Source organism: Macaca fascicularis, chromosome 5 (genome assembly GCF_037993035.2).
Source record: "Macaca fascicularis isolate 582-1 chromosome 5, T2T-MFA8v1.1".
Lineage (NCBI taxonomy): Eukaryota > Metazoa > Chordata > Mammalia > Primates > Cercopithecidae > Macaca > Macaca fascicularis.
Window position 1 is genome coordinate 163,432,388 of NC_088379.1, and position 12,090 is coordinate 163,444,477.

Below are 12,090 nucleotides of genomic sequence, written 5' to 3' on the forward strand. Positions count from 1 at the left end.
ACTGTTGATAGGAAGCTAAATTAGTGCAGCCACTATGGAGAATGTATGGGGGTTCCTCAAAAAAACTAAAAGTAGAGCTATCATATTATCCAACAATCCCACTACTGGGTATATACACAAAAGAAAGGAAATAAGTATATCAGAGAGATATCTGCACTCCCATGTTTATTGCAGCATTATTTATAATAGGCAAGATTTGGAAACAACCTAAGTGCCCATCATCAGACAAATGGATAAAGAAAATATACATATATACAACTGAGTACTATTCAGTCATAAAAAAGAATGAGATCCTATCATTTGCAACAACATGGATAGAACTGGAGATCACTATGTTAAGTGAAATAAGCCAGGCACAGAGTAAAACTTTGAATGTTCTCACTTATTTGTGGGAACTAAAAACTTTAAAACAATTGAACTCATAGAGATAGGAGTAGAATGATGGTTACCAGAGGCTGGGAGGATTAGAGGAGGACAGGAGGAAGAGAGGATGGTTAATGCATACAAAAATATTATTCAAAGGAATAAGATCTAGTATTTGATAGCACAACAGGGTGACCATAGTCAACAATAAATTACTGTACATTTAAAAATAAGTAAGAATATAACTGGATTGTTTGTAACACAAAGAAAGGATAAATGCTTGAGGTGATGCATACTTGACTTACCCTGATGTGATTATTACACATTATATGCTTGTATCAAAATATCTCATGTGCCCCATAACAATATACACCTACTATTTACCCATAAATATTAAAAAAAATACTAGCAAACAAAATACAAAAGCGTATTAAAAGGATCATACACCATGATCAAATGGCTTTATCCCAGGGATACAAGGATGGTTCAATATATGCAAATCAATAAATGATGGTTCAATATATGTAAATTGGTAAATATAATACACCACATTCACAGAATGAAGGATAAAAATCATATAATCATCTCACTAGATACAGAAAGAGCATTTGATAAAATTCAACATTATTTCATGATTTTTAAATCTTGTAAAAAATTAGTTATAGAAGGTATGCAACTCAATATAATAATGACCATCTATGACAAGCCCTCAGCTAACATCATACTCAACAGTGAGCAACAGAAAGCTTTTCCTCTAAGATCAGAAACAAGACAAAAATACCAACTCTTGCCACTTTTATTCCACATAGTACTGTAAATCCTAGACAGAACAATTAGGCAAGAAAAAGAAATGAAGGGCATCCAAATTAGAAAGAAAGAGATAAAATTGTCTTTGTTTGCAGATGGCATGATCTTATATGTAGGAAAGTCTGAAGACTCCACTTAAAAGCAGTTAGAAATAATAAATAAATTTAAAGTTGTAAAATATGAAGCCAATATACAAGTCAGAACATGTCTATACACAAACAACAAACTATCCAAAAGAAAAATGATGAAATCAATCCAATTTACAATAGCATCAAAAAATAAAAGACTTAGAAATAAATTTAGCCAAGGAGGTAAAAAAAGAAGTATACACTGAAAAGTACAAAACATTGATGAAAGGAATTGAAGTCCAGGTGCAGTGGCTCACATCTATAATCCCAGCATTTTGGGAGGCCGAGGCGGGAAAATCGCCTGAGGTCAGGAGTTGAAGACCAGCCTGGCCAACATGGTGAGACCCCCGTCTCTACTAAAAATACAAAAAATTAGCTGGGCATGGTGGCGCACGCCTGTAATCCCAGCTACTTGGGAGGCTGAGGCAGGAGAATTGCTTGAACCTGGGAGGCAAAGGTTGCAAGGTTGCAGTGAGCCGAGATAGTGCCACTGCACTCCAGCCTGGGCGAAAGAGTAAGACTCAGTCTCAAAAAAATAAAAAGACAGAAAGAAAGAAATTGAAGAAGATGCAAATAAGTAGATATCCTGTGTTCATTGATAAGAGGATTAGAAAAATCAGTATTGTTAAAATATTCATACTGCTAAAAGCAATCTACAGAGTCAATACAATCCCTGTCAAAATTCCAGTGGCATTTTTCATAGAAATAGAACAATCCTAAAATTCTTATGGAACCACCAAAGGCCCTGAATAGCAAAAGCAACCTTGAGCAAGAGGAACAGAGTTGGAGGCATCACATTTTCTGATTTCAAATTATATTACAAAGTTATAGTAATCAAAATAGTATGGTACTGGAATAAAAACAGATACATATATCAGTGAAACAGAATAGAGAGCTCAGAGAAAAACTCAAGCATATATAGTCAGCTAACTTTTGACAAGGGCATCAAGACTACAGAACAAATAAAGGATAATCTCTTCAATCATTGGTGCTGAGGAAACTAAACATTCATGTGCAAAATAAATGAAATTGGACGTATTTCTTAGACCATATACAACATGGATTAGAGACTTAAACATAAGACATAAAACTAAAATTTTGACAAGAAAACTAGGAGAAAGTGCTTTGATGTTGGTCTTGGCAATGATAATTTGGGGTATGACACTAAAAGCACAAACAAAAGCAAAAATAAACAAGTAAGACTACATCAAACTAAAAACCCTCTGCACATAAAGTAAATAATGAGTGAAATGAAAAGGCAACCTACAAAACGGGAGAAAATATTTATAAACCATACATATGAACAAGAGTTAATATCCAAAACATATAAGAAACTCAAACAACTCAATAGCAAGAAAACAATAACCAATTTTAAAAAGAGGGTAAAGAACTCGAATAGACATTTCTCAAAAGAATACACACAAATGGCCAACAGGGATATTAAGAAGTATTCAACGGCCGGGCGCGGTGGCTCAAGCCTGTAATCCCAGCACTTTGGGAGGCCGAGACGGGCGGATCACGAGGTCAGGAGATCGAGACCATCCTGGCGAACACGGTGAAACCCCGTCTCTACTAAAAAAATACAAAAAACTAGCCGGGCGAGGTGGCGGGCGCCTGTAGTCCCAGCTACACAGGAGGCTGAGGCAGGAGAATGGCGTAAACCCGGGAGGCGGAGCTTGCAGTGAGCTGAGATCCGGCCACTGCGCTCCAGCCCCAGCGACAGAGCCAGACTCCGTCTCAAAAAAAAAAAAAGTAGTATTCAACATCACTAATTATCAGGTAAATGCAAATCAAGGCCACAATGAGATACCGCATCACACTTGTTAAGATGGCTATCATAAAAAAAAAAAAAAAAAAAAAAAAAAGGAAGCAAGATCAATGTCGAAGAGTATGTGAAGAAAAGGGAACACTGATACACTGTTGGTGGAAATGTAAATTGGCACAGCCATTACAAAAAAATAGTATGGAGGTTCCCTAAAACTTTTTTAATAGAACTACCATATGATCCAGCAATCCCACTTCTGGATATTTATACAAAAGAAATGAAATAAGTATGTAGAAGAGATACCTGAACTCCCATATTCATTACAGTATCATTCACAAATAGCCAAGATATGAAAACAACCTAAATGTCTATTGGCAAATGAATGAATAAAGAAAATATGGTCTATACATGTAATGGAATATTATTCAGCATTAAAAAAGAAGAAAATATTCCTTGGGAGGCGAGGTGGGCAAATTACTTGAGGTCAGGAGTTCAAGACCAGCCGGGCCAACATGGCAAAACCCCATCTATCTCTACGAAAAATACAAAAAAAAAAAAAAAAAAAAATTAGCCGAGCATAGTAATGAACGCCTGTAATCCCAGCTATTTGGAAGGCTGAGGCACAAGAATCACTTGAACCCAGGAGGCAGAGGTTGCAGTGAGCCAGTGAGCCAAGATCATGCCACTGCACTCCAGCCTAGGCAACAGAGCAAGACTCTGCCTCAAAAAACAAAAATAAAAGGAAATCCTGCCATTTGCTATAATGGATAGACCTGGAGAACATTATATGTTGAATCTAAAATAAGCAAACTCATAGAGGCAGAGAGTAGAATGGTAGTTGCCAGGGGCTAAAGGTGGGGAAAATGGAGAGTTGATGGCCAAAGATTACAATGTTTCAGTTATGCAAGATAAGTTCTGGAGATTTAATGTGCAGCATGGCAACTATAGCTAGCAGTACTGTATTGTATACTTAAAATTTTCTAAGAGGTTCTTAAGTGTTCTTACCACAAGAATAATAAGAATAATAATTATTATTATAACAATAAGGGGATAGGAGAAATCTTTAGGAGGTGTTGGATATGCCTTTGGACATGATGGCGGTGATGGTTTCATAGGTATATATTTATCCTCAAACTCGGAGTTGTATACACTAAGTATGTACAGCTTTTTACATGTCAGTCACACCTCAATAAAGTGATTTAAAAATATATATTTGCTTTTCAGATTTAAAAGGCAGTTAATTCTCCTGATCAGCAGTTTATTTTAACCCTTGAAAGATACATGGAATATTTTCAAGGCAATGGATATAGAAGATTTTAATTTGTATATCAAACTGAAATTTCATGCTATACCATAGATATTTGCCAATTCAGATTATTGGAATTGTGTATTTTTTTAAAAAACCATACCAGTACCTCGGCAGGAAGTATTAGGCAGAGAGAGTCAGGGCATAGCCAAGTGGAGTGTCGCAGAGTCCCATAGCAACACCATTCAAGCCCACACTTGCAGATGGGCGAGACCAACTCATCTGTGTCCTCCTCTGATCTTGCCTGGTTCTTGCATTGGTGGATCTGAGCCTGCTAGCGAGCACACCCATCACTGTCCCTGAGAACCACTAGGATAAATGAGGAAGGATATTCAGAACACTGCCTCAATACTGCTTAGATTTCTCCTCCCAGCCAGTCAGCACCGAAACTAGTTTAATGTCTGCACATAAAAAAAGGCAGAGTGAAATGCTTTCCTCGGCTTCTCCCCACCTCCACCTTGTCCTAAAGAGTGACTAAGCCTTTCTGTTCTCCACCTCAACTTGATTAGGGGAGGAAGAAAAATTTCTTCGTTGTGTTTTAGAAACTTCTCTTAAAAAAAAAAAAAAAAGAAAAAAAAAGCTTAGGCCAATCCTGAAATTGCTGGAGCTCAGCATGCTGACACCAACAATCGTGTAGCAAAAATCAGCAGCAATGGTAGCTCTGTTAACTACCATGAACATCCAGGACCATACAATGAAAGGAAGAATAAAGCCAAATGAATGTGGATGGGCAGAGAAATAGATTTAATTTAATTTGGAAAAATCAAGGAATATAATATTTCTTGCATTTGTCTCATGACCACTTCTTACCTAAGGTTAAAAAAAAATCTGCCTCAGTTTATTGTTCTTACCTTTTCAAAGAAGAAAATTTCAACTTAAATTCCGTGTCACACAGTTTCTTTTAACTGCAAAATTCTGAAGCCTTTTTTAAATAACATAGGGAAATATTTAACTTAAAGTTCGGAACTCAGAAAAGACTATCCTCCTTATACACTAGATATTCTTAACTAGTGCATCCATAATTTGCTTCTAAACAAAGGAAAGCTGTTTAGCTAGTAACCACAGTATATTGAAACAATTGAAATAACTTTCAATAGTTAAGTAGAAGGCATACACTAACTTAGAGATTCTTTAAGAACTATGTGTATTTCTGGATTAAAGTAGTTTATGTAAACTAGTTCAGTAACTATTTTACCAGGACGCAGTACGGCATTCTGCAAAATTCATTACTCCTATGACTATAAAGTCCTGTTCAAGAGACCTTCACAGTTATATTTGCTTCACACATTAAAATGACAACGTACTCTAATAATAAGTATTAATTTAGAGTTAAAGATGTAATAGGCCCACGTTTGGTCCCAACAATGGAGCTTGGCTTTAGGTCTTCATAGCACCACTTACTAAAATCACTGGGCCTCACCTAATCTATTTAAAATAACCTCTTGTTCCCACTCAAAACAGACAATGCAAAAACACATATTTTCTTCTTCTACACATACGTATTTTCCTCCATTGCTCCCTATATTACTGGTTTAAGACAACGTTTATTCTTAAAATTACTTCACCGATTCCTAGGACATGTTTTCCCACAATAAACAATTAAAAAGATAAAACAGTCTTAATCTTGGGTCACTGATTCATCTTCTTCTAGACCATGCTGATTTCTTTTTAGCATCTGGCACATGACCCAGTGATAATTTTTAATGACTTTCAAAATACATTTTTCTGTAAATCAAATAAATACATTTTTCCTATAAAGCCCCCTTGCATGACTATTGTGGTTTGTCCTCCAAAGTGCAACTTCAAAAGCCACCGTAGGAGGAATTCTCCTTGTTTTTGTCTGATGATCAGTACTGATGGTTATTCTTTAGCAACTTGGATTTTGCCACTTAAAGAAGGAGCAAGACCTATGCCTGAAGACAAACATTCTCTATTATTTTTTCATCTCATAAATGAGACAAGAAAGATCTCAACTCCTTCTAGAGCAGTGGTTCCCAAACTTGAACGTGTATCAGAATCATCTAGAGGGCTTGTTAAACCATGTGTCTCTGGGCCCACCCTAGGGTTATGCTTCAGCCCCTGGAGTTGCAGCCTGAGAATCTGTATTTCTGATCAGTTCCCAGGACCACACCATGAGAACTACTGGTCTAGACTATCTGAGCGGTCCAGTCAAAAAAACCAAAATTGTTACAAAAAAAAATTTTTAAGTCACTATTAGAGAAAATTAAGACATTCAGACTACCAGCTCTAAAATTTATCTTATCAGAACCTCAATGTTCCTTAGAGGAATTTTAGTAAACAATAGTATTATATTCATTTTTTAAATGTCAAAAATTTGTCTAACATCATTATACTGAATCTACTTTTGCTTTCATATTGGGAAGTTTAAGTGCTGCCATTTTTTTTTATTTTAGCTTGTAGACAATTTTTCAAAGAACATATGTGCTTTTCTTTTTAGAATAACATATGATTAAATATGCTGTTTTACCTTTAAAAAGCAACTAAATTGAAATTTACTTCACATATGTTTATAGATTTTCCAAAAATTCCAAGGCAAATTCAAACTGCATAGAAAGTTAATTTTTTCTAAATTCATCCATGAGTATATGGGTATGGTTTACTATCAATTATGCATGCCTCTTATTAAAATAAAACCACATTCTAAAAAATTTCCAGTTGGCACTGTTTATTCTATCACCATTTATGTGATACTCTAATAAACAGCATCTAAGGAAAAATCCATTTACCTCAGAGAACTATACACCTACTATGTGAGAGAATAATTAAGATGAGTATTGCAATAAAACAGTATTGTACATTAGTTTCCTAAATGTTATGGTATAAATTAATGTTCAAAGGAAATACTGTTCATTCATTAAAGATTTGAAACTACAGATTATTTAACATATGTGCTAAGAAGCTATTTGTAACTGATTTTAGGCTCTGTGTATTTTTATGTTCATTGAAGCACTTTTTATAAAGAACACGTGCTTGTTTACTGCCACTGGCTGTTCAACTCTCTGAAAACTAGCTCCTCTGCTGCATACTGACTAGTACAAATTCCTCTGTAGCAAGATTACGTTTCAGGACTTTAGGGGGTTTTTTCTTATTGTTTATTTAATGTTCAAGCATAGTTTTAATAACAACCCTGCTCAGAAACTCATTTTAATGATGCTAGGAGTACCAGTTCTCCCAGTCTTTCAGAAGGATGTAAATTACTAGTGCGATGTGGAGACTTGCAAAGCATTTGGGCACAATGAACAAACATGAGAAAATTGCTGGAGGTAAAGAATAGCTACTGTTACTGGACAGAAGGGAAAAATGGCAAATCCAGTAATGGTCATGATGGAGATGCAAGTAAATAGAGTTTGCCATCGATTCACTAATTTGACAAAGTGCACCTAGATTTATCATCTTTCCAACCCTGCTCTTTCTAATCTTTTAGTGCATTACCATCATCCAAGGCTACTTTCTTCTAGGACAGTAACTGGGCATACAGATCAGTACCAGTATAATACCCAGTACAATACCAGACAGTGTCTAAAGTATCCCATCAGCTGGTTAAAATAGTCTCAGAGAGGCCTGGCACAGGAAATCAGCCCATTTAGCACCCACTTCCAGAGATCCATCCACCTCCCACCTGCCCTTCTTTTCACTTTATTGCTCAATAATGTCCAATAGTCTTCTAAGCTTTTGTTAAGTCTCTGTTCATCCTTGGTGTTTCCAATTTTTACTGCCCTAATTCTACTTGTCTTTATTCTGTGGTTCAGCCCTTTGTACCATGACTGATGCTGCTATGTCCTCCTCACCAGCTCCCTTTGGTTCCAACACTTACATACATCTTACAATATTTCACCCAGAAAATGTTTTCTTATGTCCCCTTATAGCAGATCTGATAAGATATTTGACCCTAACAAACATGTGACTATTGAATATATTTATAGATGGGCAAATTGTGGAGACAACCCAGCTTTGTATTTCACAAGGTGAACAACGAGCAGTAAACATGATAGGAATGAGGAACTACCAAAACCTATCCACTAGGTTCTTACAACCAGACCCAGTTATGTATTGTGTTTAGTTAGTCTCTGGAAAATACAATCACCGAGAAATTCCCTGTAACTATTGCATGACATGTAAACATGACCAATAGTCAGTTATCTGGGAAATCATTTAGAAACTCCAGGAACTCCAATTTGAACTCCAGTAATTCTAAAGGAAGATTAAATGAGAAAAAGGAGACACATTTTTGTTTTCACAACTAGGATGTCTTATTCTGACACCTTTTTAGTTCAGTAGCACAGCCTGAAGAGTGTTATCTCACCAGGAGGAAAGTAAGATGACAAAATTGATCTGTCTTCACAAAGCAAAATTATAAACTTAATTACATAATTATTTTTAATATGTGCATTTATGACTATTGTGATAAGAGCAGTTACATTTCATGTTCTTCGCAAGCTTCACATACACCAGTTCATAAAGCCTAACAATATTCTCATTCAACGTACAATAGTTAATGACCCATTTGCTTGCCATTTGTCTTTTCCTTTGCCAATCTTTCTTTTTCTCAGTACTTACCCATCCTGTTACCCAAAAGAGGCATATTCTGCAATATTCACTTTAGAGGTGGCCAATTCAAATCAATACAAAGGAAGGATCTTCCAGAGTGTAGACAAAGGGCCATAATTCAAAATGAATTGGGCAGCCCCTGCTAAGCAGCCCCTCCAAATGAATTGGGAGGCCCTTAGCTTTAAACTAAGGCTTAGGGCCTCCAACAGATGCTAACAGGGAGACATACAAAGGCAGTACCTAGATTCATTGACCATGACTCAAAACACTGGTTAATAGCTAACAGAATGCATTGTTGTTTGAAGCTACTGTGTCCTACATGATTTTGAAGGACTTGTGCTATCAGAGAGACCCTGAGCCTGGACTAGATCAGTGGTTCCCAAATCACGGTCCACCGACAGGGTCTGTGGGACTTTTTATTCATCTGCAATGAAATAAGAAAAATAAGGACAATTTAGTCATTTTTAGTGAAACTAAATATATTCTGTTTAGAGGACTGTGTTTGAACATTATAGCTTTCCTAATTTTGTGATATTAAAGTGTCTTTACATTTATCAAATGATGGTAAAAGATAAATGGTAGGGCCTTTATTGTTGCTATTCATGTTTTTATTTGACAAAATTAAGTTTGGTAACCTTATGTTGTCTCCATTGTTTTATTAAAATTTGACTTAATTATGGAAACTATTGTTTTTACATGACCATCAGGTTAAAACTACTGAAGCTCTATAAATCTTTATATGTAGGACATCCCATGGTTATGTTTAATATGATAAAATATAACTTGATGGAATCTTGAAACCTCTTGCCCCATCCTCTAGAACTGCACCATCCAACGGGGTAACAACCTGCCACATGCAGCTACTGAACTCTTGAAATGTAGTTGCTCCAAATTGTGCTGCATAGTAAAATACATACTGAATTTCAAAGATAAATAATAAACTGTTATTTGAGAAATCTCCAAACTACTCTCCACAGTGGCTGAACTAATTTACATTCCCAATGGATTCATTCACACTCTAAACATCAGCATCACACAATATACCTTTGTAACAATCCTGCACATGTACCTCTTATCTCATTAATAATTTATCTCATTAATAAAAAATACCTCTTTAATAATTTTTATATTGATCACATGTTGAATGGTAATATTTTTAATATCCTGAGTTAAATAAAATTTATTATTAAAAGTGATTCATCTGTTTCTTTTTACTTTTTAAGTATGGCTTCTAGAAAACTTTAAATTGCATCTGTAGCTCACATTGTATTTCTATTGGACATCCCTGTTCTAATGTCAGTGTGTTCATGATTAACCACTATTAAGATAATGTTCTTTCTGGTAATGTATTGTGTTTGCATGCCTTCTCAGTCACACAGACCATAATAGCTGACTTACTTCTGTTACTCAATAGCCTTATTTACCTAGAGTCTCTGCTCTTTCTCATCTTTTGTGTCATATGGTCATGAAACTAGTTTTCTTTGTTAGTCTCCTTTTGATCATATCACTCCATTCCCCAGAAACTGAAGAACAGGGAAGCCTTAGGCACCGGTGGTGAGAATGTAAATTAGTACAGCAAGTCCTTACTTAACAGCATGGATAAGTTATTAGAAACAGTGACTTTAAGTTAAAAGACATACTGTATAACAGAACCAATTTTATCATAGGCTAATTGATATATAAACAGGAGTTAACTTCCAATGACTTACAGTTTGCAATTTCACTTAAAGCCACAGTTTCCAAGAACCTGTCAGTGGCATTAAATGAGGAATTGTTATATAGTTACTGTGGAAAAGAGAATGAAGGTGCCTGAAGAAATTAAAAATAGAACTAATATAGGATCCAGCAATCCCATTACTGGAGATATATACAAAGGAAAAGAAATCAGTATGTCAAAGAGATATCTGCTCTTCCATGTTTATTGCAGCACCATCCACAATAGCCAAGGTATAGACTCAACCTAAAAGCCCATCTACAGATGATTGAAGAAAACTGTATAGATAGATGGATGGATGGATGGATAGATAGATAGATAGATAGATAGATAGATAGATAGATACAAACAATGGAATACCATTCAGCCATAAAACAGAATGAAATCCTGTCATTTTCAGCAAAATGGATAAAGCTGGAGAACATGTCATGTGAAATAAGGCAGATGCAGAAAGACAAACACTGCATAATATTGTACGTGGAATCTAAAGAAGCTTGTTTCACAGAAGTAGAGCGTAGAATAGTGGTTACCAGAGGCTGGGAAGAAGTTGGTTGACAAGTACGAGGTTACATTTAGACAGGGAGAATAACTTCTGGTGTTTCTGTTATACAGCAGGGTGACTATAGCAAATAACAATGCAGTGTATAGTCGAAGATATAGTTGAAGATACTAGAAGATTTTGAATGTTATCACAACAAAGCGATGATAAATGTTTAAAGCGATAGAAGGTAATTACCCTGATTTGAACATTATAAAATGTATACAAGCATTGAGACATCACATAAGTATGTACAATTACCATATGTTGATTATGAATTTAAATTTAAATTTTACAATAAAAAATAAATTAATCAACCTAATGTTTGACACTCTCCAACAACTAATTATTCCATAGTTCTCCAATACTAATTATGTTATTTTCTGGCCATAAACCCATCCAGACCTGCTATTTGCACATGCCGAGTATTTGCACTCACTTGTCTTTGATATGAAATGTTGTTTCCATTACTCTCTCTTAGTCTATGTCTTTCTTTGTCTTCCACACTCAGTACACAGCTCTTCTTCTCTAAAAAATCTTCCACACTTGACCCTACCCGGCCCTCCAAACCAGTCTCCTTGATGATCTCGTATACCTCCTTTAATACATTATGTTCATGGCATCAATTTATATTTATTGAAAAATGTAAAAATATATATGTATTTCAGACAATCAGCTTTGTGCATTCTGTCTCCATAATTCATAAATTATCTTAAAGCAGAGTATCATATTTCACAAAGTGACAGGGCTATAATACATCTAAAAGATTGACTATTTGTTTTACTAGTGAGGTAACAAGACTAAAGCTTTTAAGTGACTTATCAGAGTTTACATGTCTAATTAGGAGCAAAAGTGGGACCAGAACTCCCAATGTTCTACTGGTATTTCTGGAACAAGCCA